Genomic DNA, 13,339 nt, shown 5'->3' with positions numbered 1-13,339 from the left:
AACCAGGCATACCAGTACACCTATCACCAACCATGGAACCCGGATGACGACATGAACTGGAACCCCTATCCAGATTGATATAGTTCCTGTTGGTAATTTTTATGAATTTTATCTTGTTATTATTTCTGTTTATTTATGTTTAAACACATTATATTTTGATACTTTTATTGTATTGTTTAATATTTTAATTATTTTGTACTAATATTTCATATTTGATTTGAAAGTGGGATTTTAAGTCCCATTTCAAATTACTATGCATGTTTATATTTGTATTGTATGTATTTTATTTCATGTACACAACAGGGTAAAACAGCGCATTTTCAAAGACTGACATTAAGTTCAGCAAAAGCTACTAATTTTGACGACAAAACGAAAAACAAATGTGATGTAACAACAAGACGGAATGAACAAATGATGTGCACCATTTATCATTCAACAAGCAAACGCTAATATGTTTGGAAACTTTGGTAAAATTTAATCATTTTTCTACACTAATCACCCTCAATAATTTAAATTGTTACTGATTTCTTGCAAATGAGGGCATTGCAAGATCTTAAGTGTGGGAAAGGGGTTAAATTCTTTCGGATTTTTAAAATTTTTGACTTATACACTTGGTTACCATTAAAAATACTAGTAAAGCAGTTGTTGTATTAGAATCTAGTGCTCTCTGATAATAAAGAACAGCCCTAGTCTTATATACTGACTACCCAATTCTAGTAAATTTTTTTAAAATTTTCAATTAAAATGAATTCAAAATCATGTTTATACATATTTATGAACGATAAAACTAGGTGTTAATACCGAAATTATTATTACCTCGGAAAGGACATAAATTGAGAAACAAACCAAAATGTTAGAATTCATTTAAAATGGAATAGAGGACAATAAAAAGGAAAATAAAAGCCAAGTGTGGGAAAAATTACCAAGTTTTTAAAAAAAAAACATATATCACATATTTTGTACAAAGATACTTTTGTTTTGGACAAAAATTAACCATTTTACCCGATTTATTGTAATACTTTTGAAAGAAAGATGGATCTACACGATGAATCAATTCCATCATTAAAAGGAAGTAAAGTCTTCCAAAAAAGACACGCGCTTCTTGATTTAGGTCAGGAAGTTGTCGTCCAGACCAGCTGTAGGTTGACGAAAAATCTAGAAAAGTCATCACTAAAATCAGCAGGAAATCTACGGACCTCAGCATCAAACAGGGTCGCCAAGTGATCAGACTTATCCTAACCATGAGAGGATCTGTCTCGTAAAATGGAGAGGACGCCGTGCAAATTAGCTTGATAAGACTAATGAATCAGATCTCCAGAAAGGATAATCTCCTTAAAGATTAAAAATCAGCTTTTAAGACTGATATTACTCAATCCTTGAAATTGACTTTAAAGATTGAGAATTACAAACTCATGAAATTCGATGATATCTAAACTCGAGCTTGAACGAGAAAATATTTTGATCAAAATTACAAACCGATTTGTTTTCTGAAAACTAATTTTTAATGCGTTCATTACCATTGAACGTAAAATTCTAGGAATTCACCTGGATTTCATTAGGTCACCTGAACTAAATCGGGTGTCAACCGTAAGAACGGTGGTTGCATAGCATGGTCAAAGACAGGACCTTGTGTCAGACCGAAAAACTAAAGGGTGAGCTTTACTATTGCTCCTATAAAGGATAGTAATTGCATCCGACACGTTATAGACCATAATTAAAAGCATGTCAGGGGACATTGCCTTAACAGTTGCTTGTTCAACACTTTCCTTTACAATCGGATGGTTGTTTATCGAAAGGTAATATACGGAGCAAGTATACTGGACGTGTTGCTTTCCTAATACAAGGTTAGCAAGTGGGTGACACAAAACCGCAAGTTTTGAGCTAAAATTTTCAAATCTGAAACCCACAAAACCCACAAAAACAATTTGCAAACACCGGTGAAGGGTTATTCCGGAAAACTTATCTAGGATAAAAGCTAGATTGTATTTTCAAAAGATCAAATGTTTTCATAAAGATCCAATTTCATAAAGGATCTAAATTTTCATAGTCATGTGGGACTGTAAACCACAACGTTACTACCATTGTTCATACCGCCGTATAGAAATCACTGATGTACAAAGTGTGAAGAATAAAGAAGTGATTCTAGTATTTTTATTTCAAGACGATATTGCTTGAGGACAAGCAACGCTCAAGTGTGGGAATATTTGATAATGCTAAAAACGAGCATATATTTCATAGCATTATTCCTCAAGAAAGACAAGCTTTTTGTTGCAATTGTTCTATTTACAAGTGATATTCGTTTAAATAATAAAAGGTGAAGACAAAAGACAGATTTGACGAATTGAATACGCAAACGACCAAAAAGCTCAAAAGTACAAAATACAATCAAAGTGGTTCCAATTATTGATGAGAAACGTCTCAAAATTACAAGAGTACAAGACGCGAAACGCAAAGTACAAGATATTAAATTGTACGCAAGGACGTTCGAAAATCCTGAACCGGGACCAGAGTCAACTCTCAACGCTCGACACAATGGACTAAAAATTACAAGTCAACTATGCACAAAAATAAAATATAATATTTAAATAATTATATAAATTATTTATATATTATATATTATAATAAAACCGTCGGCAAGCTAGGAGCCAAACTCTTGTGAGCTGGAAAAAGGGGCCATGCGATCGCATGGCTTGAAAGGCAAAAATCCATGCGATCGCATGGCAGTAGGTGACAGTCCACATGCCTATAAATTCGCAGTTTTGGTTGATCATATATCCATCTTTTTCTCTTCTCATTCATATACGTAAATATATATATATATATATATATATATATATATATATATATATATATATATATATATATATATATATATATTATATTTTAATTTTAATTTTAATTTTAATTTTAAATTCTAATAATAAGGGTATGTTAGCGAATGTTGTAAGGGTGTAAGTCGAAATTCTGTCCGTGTAACGCTACGCTATTTTTAATCACTGTAAGTTATGGTTAATGTTATTTTTAAATTAATGTCTCGTAGCTAAGTTATTATTATGCTTATTTAATGCCGAAGTAATCATGATGTTGGGCTAAATATTAAAATTGGGTAATTGGGCTTTGGACCATAATTGGGGTTTGGACAAAAGAACGACACTTGTGGAAATTAGACTATGGGCTATTAATGGGATTTATATTAACTAAACGACACCTCGTTAATTTAATATATAGACTTATAATTTGACGTATTTATATATAACCACATACGCTTGACTGGGTACGGTGGGCGGGATATCTATAAATACCAATAATTGTTCATTTTACCGGACACGGAACTGGATTAATAGTTAATAGACTTGTTGAAACAGGGGTGGATTACATTCAAGGGTAATTGGTGTAGTTGTTAACAAAGTAGTAAAACCTTGGTTTACACGCAGTCGATAACCTGGTGTATTCATTAAACAAAGCATTAAGACCTTGTTACAATTCGAATCCCCAATTAGTTGGAATATTTGACTTCGGGAATAAGAATAATTTGACGAAGACTTTCGCACTTTATGATTATGACTGATGGACTATTATGGACAAATCCGTATGGACATATCGAATAATCCAGGACAAAGGACAATTAACCCATGGTAATAAAACTAAAATCAACACGTCAAACATCATAATAAGCATAATTTATATATTTCATATTTAATTGCACTTTTAATTATCGCACTTTTATTTATTTTCATTTTATTTAATTGCATTTTTAATTATCGTACTCTTTAATTATCGCAATTTTATTTTATCGCACTTTTATTTATCGCAATTTCATTATCGTTATTTACTTTACCTTTTAAATTAAGTCTTTTATATATTTAATATTTTACATTAGGTTTTAACTGCGACTAAACTTTTAAAATCGACAAACCGGTCATTAAACGGTAAAATCCCCCTTTTATAAATAAAATTACTTATATATATATTTTTATATTTTTTATAGTTCTTAAAAATATAGCGTTAAAGCTTGTTTAAAAGATCCATGTGGAACGAACCGGACTTACTAAAAGCTACACTACTGTACGATTAGGTACACTGCCTATAAGTGTTGTAGCAAGGTTTAGGTATATCCACTCTATAAATAAATAAATCACTTGTGTAAAATTGTATCGTATTTAATAGTATTTCCTTGTAAAAATATAACTATTTTATATACACCTCGCATAACATCAACCGTCATGTCTTCCACTCCTTCCGGCAAAACTAACACCGGAGCTTGACACAACTTCTCTTTCAGCAATTGAAAAGCAATTTCTTGCTCGTTCTCCCAAGTAAATCTCGCGTTCTTCCTCGTCAATTTCGTTAATGAAGAAGCGATCTTAGAAAATTCTTGGATAAACCGACGATAATAACCGGCCAACCCGAAAAAACTTCGGACTTCCGTAGGCGTAGTCGGTTGTCTCCAACTCTTCACCGTCTCTATCTTCCCCGGATCTACTTGAATACCATCTTCGTTCACAATATGGCCAAGGAATTGAACCTCCCTTAGCCAAAATTCACATTTGGAGAACTTAGCATACAACTTCTCTTTTCGTAACGTCTTCAATACTTCACGCAAATGACGTTCATATTCGTTCATACTCTTCGAATAAACAAGTATATCATTGATGAACACAATTACCGAATTGTCCAACATAGGTTGGCACACTCGGTTCATAAGGTTTTTGAATGCCGTCGGTGCATTCTTAAGACCAAAAGGCATAACTACGAATTCAAAATGCCCATAACGCGTTCGAAAAGCCATTTTCTCGATGTCTTCCTCACGGACCCGCATTTGGTGATAGCCAGATCGTAGGTCGATTTTAGAGAAATACGTTGCACCTTGGAGTTGGTCAAACAAATCGTCAATTCGAGGTAATGGATAACGATTCTTGATCGTCACTTTATTTAACTCCCGATAATCGATGCACATCCGCATACTACCATCCTTCTTCTTTACGAATAAAACCGGAGCGCCTCATGGAGAAGCACTCGGTCGAATAAAACCCTTCTCGAGCAACTCTTGGGTTTGATTTAACAACTCTTGCATTTCCGTCGGCGCTAAACGATAAGGAGTTTTAGCAATGGGGTTAGCCCCCGGAACCAACTCAATGCGAAATTCAACTTGTCTTTCCGCCGGAACACCCAGTAACTCGTCCGAAAAAACGTCTTCGAATTCACTAACCACCGGAATTTCACGAATGGGTGGTGGCTCGTCACGAGTATCAACAACATGGGCAAGAAAAGCCATGCCACTGCCAACAAGAAAACGACGTGCCCGTGCAAAAGTGCATATCGGCACAAGTTTTCTACGCTTATCACCGTGAATAATTAACTCTCCCCCACTTGGGGCCTTTACACGAATAAATTTTTCATGGCATGCAATATCGGCTCTATTATGATCGAGCCAATCCATACCAACAACGATATCGAAATCGCCCAAAGTCATCGGGATAAAATCAATCTTAAAGTTTTCGGCACCAAACACAACATCACAATTCTTACACACGTCAACCACTAGCACCGTCTTGCCATCCGCTATTTTGACCTCTACCGGACGACTTAACTTAGCTAATGGTTTATTAAGTTTAGGCACAAATTTTGGTGACACGAACGACAAGTTAGCACCACTATCAAAAAGTATCCTTTCCGGATTAGAATTAACCATGAAAGTACCTGAGACAACTTCGTTCGATTGTTTGGCTTCATCGTTGGTCATTAAATAATTGCGACCCCTAGCCATACCCGCCGCCTTCTCTAACCGCTTAACATTATCATTGCGCAACTCGGGACACTCGGGCCTTTGGTGCCCCTCTTTACCACAATTAAAACAAGTAAGCTTGGTCGTCGCCTTGGTACAATCACGGGCGATGTGCCCTCTCTGATTACAATTATAACACGTGGGTCTGAAACCTCCGGAAGCACCCTTCTTCACACTATTAACACTCTCGGAGCCTTTTTTGTTCTTTTTATTTGAAAAGTTCGAATAACTCGAACCTTCAAACTTTCTCTTCGAAAAAGTGAAATCGCTTTTCCTCGGAACCTCCGGCTCAAAACCCCTAGCCAATTCGTATAAATCTTCGAAAGACTTAGCCATACCCCGGCTAATCTTACCCTTCAACTCATCACTTAAAGTACGGTAGAAATCTAGCATCAACTTGTGATCATCACCAACGTACTCCAGACAAAAACGAGTCTTTGCCAAAAAGGTAGACTTGAGAGTAACCAAGTCCATTGAACCTTGTCGCAAATGGTGCAACTCGTCCTGGATTTTATCAAGATCGGAAGAAGTTCGGTATTCTTGGAAAAATTCCTTCTTAAACTCTTCCCATGTCAAGCACATGCATTGCTCTTCACCATATAATTTGATTTTATCGTCCCACCACAATTTGCCCTCTTCGCGCAACATGCTAGACCCATACCTAATCTTCTTCTCGGGAGGACACTCCGCGGTACGGAATGCTCCCTCGATATCGGAAATCCAACAAGTGCTTTTCAATGGATCCCTCACCCCATTAAACATCGGAGGTTGAGTATCCTTGAAATTTTTGTAGTGGAAGTCCCGCCTTCCACCCCCACCATTACCTTTACCCCCTTCGCCTCGAGGATAAATGTTTCTAGCCTCTAAAGCCTCCTCTATTGCGGCTTTCATTCGATCATTGATCATTTCGGTCACTTGTCCATCGACCGACTCTTGGAAGACCTTTCGGACATCGTCAAGAAAATCCTTCTTTAGCCTTTTAAAGATGGCCTCAACCTTGGCCGTGAGTTCAACGTCCTCACTCGTACTTCCGTCATTGGTGTCGTGTCCATTTCTCATCTTCATTCTATAAAACGAAGTAAATTAAGCAGAAAAATGAAAGGACTTAACACATAAGTATATACATATACACCACACTACCCCATCTTGCTCAACAATCGTCGTACATCGCTTGTTTGACACGATTTGAACCCGTAACAATGGTAGCTAATCATTGTTACGCGAGCACATCCCATTAACTCACTAGTACCATGTCTATTTCGCTTGACAATTTCAAATGCCACACAAAACAATAGCGCGTGATTAGTTCACATAAACCTATGCACTAACCAAAACCCGATTCGACCCAAAGTCCTACAAGTCCCGCATAATGCGCACACAAAAAGTCTAAGTCTAGGCGCCTATCTCAAGTCACCTAAATCCCTTAGACCATGCTCTGATACCACTTGTAACAACCCAAACCAAATCGCAATCGAACCCACTTGAAATATAGCAACAAAAAAAAAATTGTTTGATCAGCAAATGGCGCGGCGCGCCAGAAGGCCGCGCGGTGCGCCATTCTGGTCTGTCCCAAAAGTCTTGAAATGCGAAAAAGATTGGCCACTTCCCGACATAATTAGACAAAACGCTTTTAACAACATATTCCAATATGTAAAACTAACACATTCCATTAATAAAATGAGTTTTACGAAGCGGGGCCCACATCAGCCGTTTTACGAGTTTAATACAAAATATGAGTTTCGACCATCAAAAAGTTTAAGTACCAAACTACACTATGAGCATGGTGTTTGGGATTAAACTACCCAAGTCTCGGTCAAACTCCAAAAGCTAAATATCTCAAAAGCGTTCTCTAACAACGACGAGATCTTTAATCCAAGATGATGCCCTTACCCTTGTCCACAACCGAACCTATAAAAAGGTAAACAACGAGAGGGTAAGCAAAGCTTAGTGAATGCAATAATTACACATACATATATATAACTCATTTATTTGCAATCACATTCACCAAATACCTCATACGAACTTGTAACTCAATTAGCATGTCATCGTACCCAAAACACTTAACAAGTCGTACATTAACACAAAACCGCATTAGCATATACTCAACACAATATATATATATATATATATATATATATATATATATATATATATATATATATATATATATATATATATATATATATATATATATATATATATATATATATATATATATATATATATATATAATATATATATATATATATATATATAAACAATATGCTAAATAAACGACAATCTCAATATGGTTAACCATAAACGCTATGGTGCTACTGGCTCGTGGTTCACACCATACGCAATTGAGTCATACTCTTTTATAGTGCTACCGGCTCGTGGTTCACACTTGATCCTACCGGCTCGTGGTTCACATCTTATTTTATAGTGCTACCGGCTCGTGGTTCACACTCGATGCTACCGGCTCGTGGTTCACATCTAGTTTATAGTGCTACTGGCTCGTGGTTCACACTCGATGCTACCGGCTTGTGGTTCACATCTAGTTTATAGTGCTACCGGCTCGTGGTTCACACTCGATGCTACCGGCTCGTAGTTCACATATTATCGCACACATGTTATGGCACTACCGGCTCAATGGTTCATACCATAACACCCACAAATAAACGCGTCATATACACATACGTATAATTACTCCACTCACCTCAAAATCTCTTGTGAAAGATAATCAAGCTTGGAAATCTTCAATGTAACGTACCTATTACATTATTCATAATATCAATCACAAACTCAAGTTGGTCAACCAACTAAAACTCCATTCTAGTGTATCTTGACCCATGGTGCAATTTTGACCCATTCACACCCTTAACCCTAATATTTGGGTTAACATCCCCAAAACCCTAATCGTTAGCCAAGTTAGGTTTAAAATGCATTTCAACACAAGGTTTATGCATTACACAACAACATTAACTAACTTAGGTCCATCTTGACCCATTTGACCAAATTAAGGTCAACACACCCATTTCGGGTCATCCCCCAAACCACACAATGCCCATTTACTTATGTCTAGGTGTGCTAGTAATTAACTAACTAATTTAAGCTCATAAACATCAATTAATACTTCGAAAAACCCTAGTTAATCATCTTTAGGTCTTCATGACCCAAATTCACCCAAAACACCCAATTTACTAACAAAGTGGGTTTTAAGTTCACCATTAACCCTAACACTAGCCCTTTCACAAAATTAAATTAGGAAATCAAGATTAGAGCATACCACTACAATCAAAACGTAGCTAGAGGATAGATGAACAACTTTAATGCTTGCACTTAGACCCGAAATCGGCTTCTTCTTCCTTGATTTGAGTTCTCTCACTCTAGAAAACCCTTTCTCTCACTAAATTAATTTGGAAGAGGTGAAGTAGGTGAAAATGGTGTTATGAGGCTCACCAAACTGAATCTAGAGCCTTAAAGTCGGCCTTTTAGTGAATTTACCAATTTGCCCTCAAAATATCTAATAAAAAAGAAAGGAAACTGTCACAGAACAATGGCCGCGCGGCGCGCCAAACGCCCAGACCAGTTTTCTGCATTCTTTTAATATGTACAACCAAAACCCCACTTCAAGTACATTAACTACACTTATGTACACTACAAATAAACGGGTCTTACACCCACAACTCGCCACTAACAAATCCAACTATTACTACGAACCAGAAAATTTTGGATGTCTACCAATTTAACCGCTTAAAATAATTTTTCGTCGAACTTTAAAGAAGATAAAGAAAATTCCATGTCCTAAAAACTAGAGCGTCGAGAAATAAGAAAAAAAAAAAGAATGCGTCGAAAAATGTCGAAAAATAAAAGGTCGAAAAATAAGCGTCGAAAAATAAAAGTCTAAAAACTAAATATTAAAAGTTTCATCTAAAGGTATTAAAGCTTAAAAGGAATTCTATATCCAAAACGGCAATAACTTAATAGGCACTAAAATCTATTAAAACTAAAGCGATAAGCGAGGTCGTAAAATTCTAAAGCGCCTAAATCTTAATATAAAGAAAAATCACTTAAGGGATTTTACGGCAAAGTCTAAAAATCTAGAAATATAAAATAACTACGGCAAAATACTAAGTTACGAACTAATTACGAACGATAAATATAAAAGTTACGAATTAAACGTTTAAAATATACAATTTATAAAAAGATACAAAAAATGATAAAATTACTTATTTTTATAAAAATATTTTTTTTATAAAAGTATTAGTTTATATATTAATAAAACTAAATAAAACTTAAAATTATTAATTAAAATTAAACTAATTATATTATATTAAACCCTAATTAGGTTTAATAATAATAATAATTAATAATAAAACCCTAATCTGTAATTATGGCGTACAATGTTTCCTGTCAGACATGCTCATGCGATCGCATGAGTTCTGTATGTCTGAGCCATGCGGTCGCATGGAGTACAGGTTCAGAATGGGTGCAGGCCGAAATTTTGCAGGTTCAGATTTTATATTAATTTTTTTCTGTTTTTTAAAATTATAGAAAATGTAATATAACTTAACTAAAACTAAAAAAATAAATTACTTATTAGTTTTTATAACTCTTAAAAAAAATGTAAACTTTTTTTAATTTTAAAAATATAGAGATATTTTTTTTATGTTTTTATATTTTTGTAACTTATATATAATTATATTTTTACAAAAATAGCTTAAATTTTTTTTTATAGCGTTCTATGGCGTCCCCGGCAGCGGCGTAAAAATACTTGATGTTATGCGAGGTGTATACGAAATAGTTATATTTTTATTGCGAAATACTATTAAATACGATACAATTTTACACAAGCAATTTATTTATTATTAGAGTGGATATACCTAAACCTTGCTACAACACTATAGGCAGTGTACCTAATCGTAGAGTAGTGTAGTTTTTAGTAAGTCCGGTTCGTTCCGCAGGGATCTAGCCAAGTTTAACGCTATATTTTTAAACTATATTTGTGTATATATATATATATATATATATATATATATATATATATATATATATATATATATATATATATAATATAAGTAGTATTTTTATTATTATAAAAAGGGGGTTTTTATCATTTAATGACCGGTTTGTCGATTTTATGTCTTAAGTCGCAATTAAAACCTAATGTAAAATATTAAATATACAAATGACTTAATTTAAAGCGTAAAGTAAATAACGATAATAAAAGTACGATAATTTAAAGTGCGATAAATAAAATTGCAATAATTAAAAAGTACGATAATTAAAAGTGCGATAAGATATAAAATAAAGGAATTATGCTTATTTAAACTTCCGTAATCATAATGTTCGACGTGTTGATTTTAGTTTATTACCATGGGTTAATTGTCCTTTGTCCTGGATTATTTGATATGTCCATCTGGTTTTTGTCCATAACAGTCCATCAGTCATAAATATAAAGTGCGAGTGTCCTCGTCAAATTATCCTTATACCCGAAGTCAAATATTCCAACTAATTGGGGATTTGAACTGTAACAAGGTCTTAATACATTGTTAATGATTACACCAGGTTATCGACTGTGTGCAATCCAAGGTTTTAATACTTTATTATCAATTACACCAAGTGTCCTTGTATGTAATCCACCCCTGTTTTAATGAGTCCATTGACTATTAATCCATCCCCGTGTCCGGTCAAATGAACGATTATTAGTACTTATAAATATCCCGCCCATCGTGTCCGATCGAGTGTATATGGTTATTTATAGATACATCAAATTGTAAATCTCTATATTAAATTAACGAATTATCATTCAGTTAAACAAATATAAAGTCCATTAATAGCCCATAGTCCAATTTCCACAAGTGTCGGTCTTTTGTCCAAACCCCAATTATGGTATAAAGCCCAATTACCCAATCTTTAATATTTAGCCCAACATCACGATTACTTTGATTTAAATAAGCATAATAATGACTTAGCTACGAGACATTAATTTAAAAAGGTTGAACATAACTTACAATGAGTATTAATAGCGTAGTGTTACACGGACAGAATTTCGACTTACAAACTTAAAACATTCGCCACTATAACCTTATTATTATTAATCTTAAATTAAAATTAAAATTATAAATATAAATATATATCAGAGAGTGAGAGAGATAGTTGAATTAGGTGTACTCAAACTCGGCAGAAAACGTTCCAATTTATAGGACTTGGGCAGCTACAGTGTTCCATGCGACCGCATGGATTTAACACTGCCTGGCCATGCGATCGCATGGCCACCTGGGACAGCTCACATACTTTTGTTTTCTTATTTGCCGACGTTTTATTTAATAATATATAATATAATATATATAATTTTATATAATTATATATATATTATATTATATTATATTCCTGTGCATATTTGACTCGTAATTTTAGGTCCGTTGCATCGCGCGTTGATAGTTGGTTCATGTCCCAGTTCCGAATTTTCGAACGTCCTTGCGTACTATTTAATATCTTGTACTTTGCATTTCGTGGATCGTATTCTTGTAACTTTTAGACATTTCTCATCAATAATTTGAATCACTTTGATTGTACTTTGTACTTTTTAGCTTTTTGGTCGTTTGCGTCTTCAAATCGTCGAATCTGTCTTTTGTCTTCACCTTTTATTATTTAAACGAATATCACTTGTAAATAGAACAATTGCAACTAAAAGCTTGTCTTTCTTGAGGGATAATGCTATGAAATATATGTTCGTTTTTAGCATTATCAAAAACCTCCTCGTGCGGGAGTGTAACTCCCCCACTTGGAACTACGTTCCATAACCGCACCTTGTACTACCGTACAATGCTACCAAGGGTAGACTTTACTAACAATTGGGTTCACACGACCCATCACCACATCTTTCTCCAACCTTGTGCATACGAAAGATTTTAACAAATCCTCAAACACTTCGAACGAAGAGTTTACCATAACTTACACAAACTTCATTCTTGCAACCTTCCAATTGCTATAGTTTGCCAATCTCCACCTAGTCACTCATGTACCTAAGGGTTTCTCTCCTGTACCCTAAGTACAATGTAACCACAACACCATCGGAGTCGAATACCACGCTAGTAGGTATGAAAGAGGTACCAAACATCGCGTCATGTAGACTCCATTACCAACATACATCGAGATCAAACACTTGACCTTTAGAGTTTTAAACCACCCGTCGAACCTCATGGTTCATCAACCTCAACATGAAAGCAAATACATGCTTCACAACCGAACACCCAAGCCCATACCCATTGCTTGGTAGAAACATTTCCCAACACTAAGGAATGCTTGGTTGCACAAAGTCTTACGCCCTTCGCCCATCGATCAAAACGTCACCATAGGGTACTTCCATTAGGAACGTTACCCATAACAATAACATGCACAACACAAGGCTTTTAACAAATCCAAACTCAACGGCACATAATAAATAATCAAAGGCCATATATATATATATATTAAAACGAAACGTACCTTAACGTCTCCTTGCCGCACCCGTCCCCGCTAACTCGGGACACTCCGACTTACGATGTCCTTCCTCTTGGCAATTGAAGC

This window comes from Rutidosis leptorrhynchoides, chromosome 2 (genome assembly GCF_046630445.1).
Source record: "Rutidosis leptorrhynchoides isolate AG116_Rl617_1_P2 chromosome 2, CSIRO_AGI_Rlap_v1, whole genome shotgun sequence".
Classification (NCBI taxonomy): Eukaryota; Viridiplantae; Streptophyta; class Magnoliopsida; order Asterales; family Asteraceae; genus Rutidosis; species Rutidosis leptorrhynchoides.
This window is presented reverse-complemented; position numbering follows the sequence as displayed.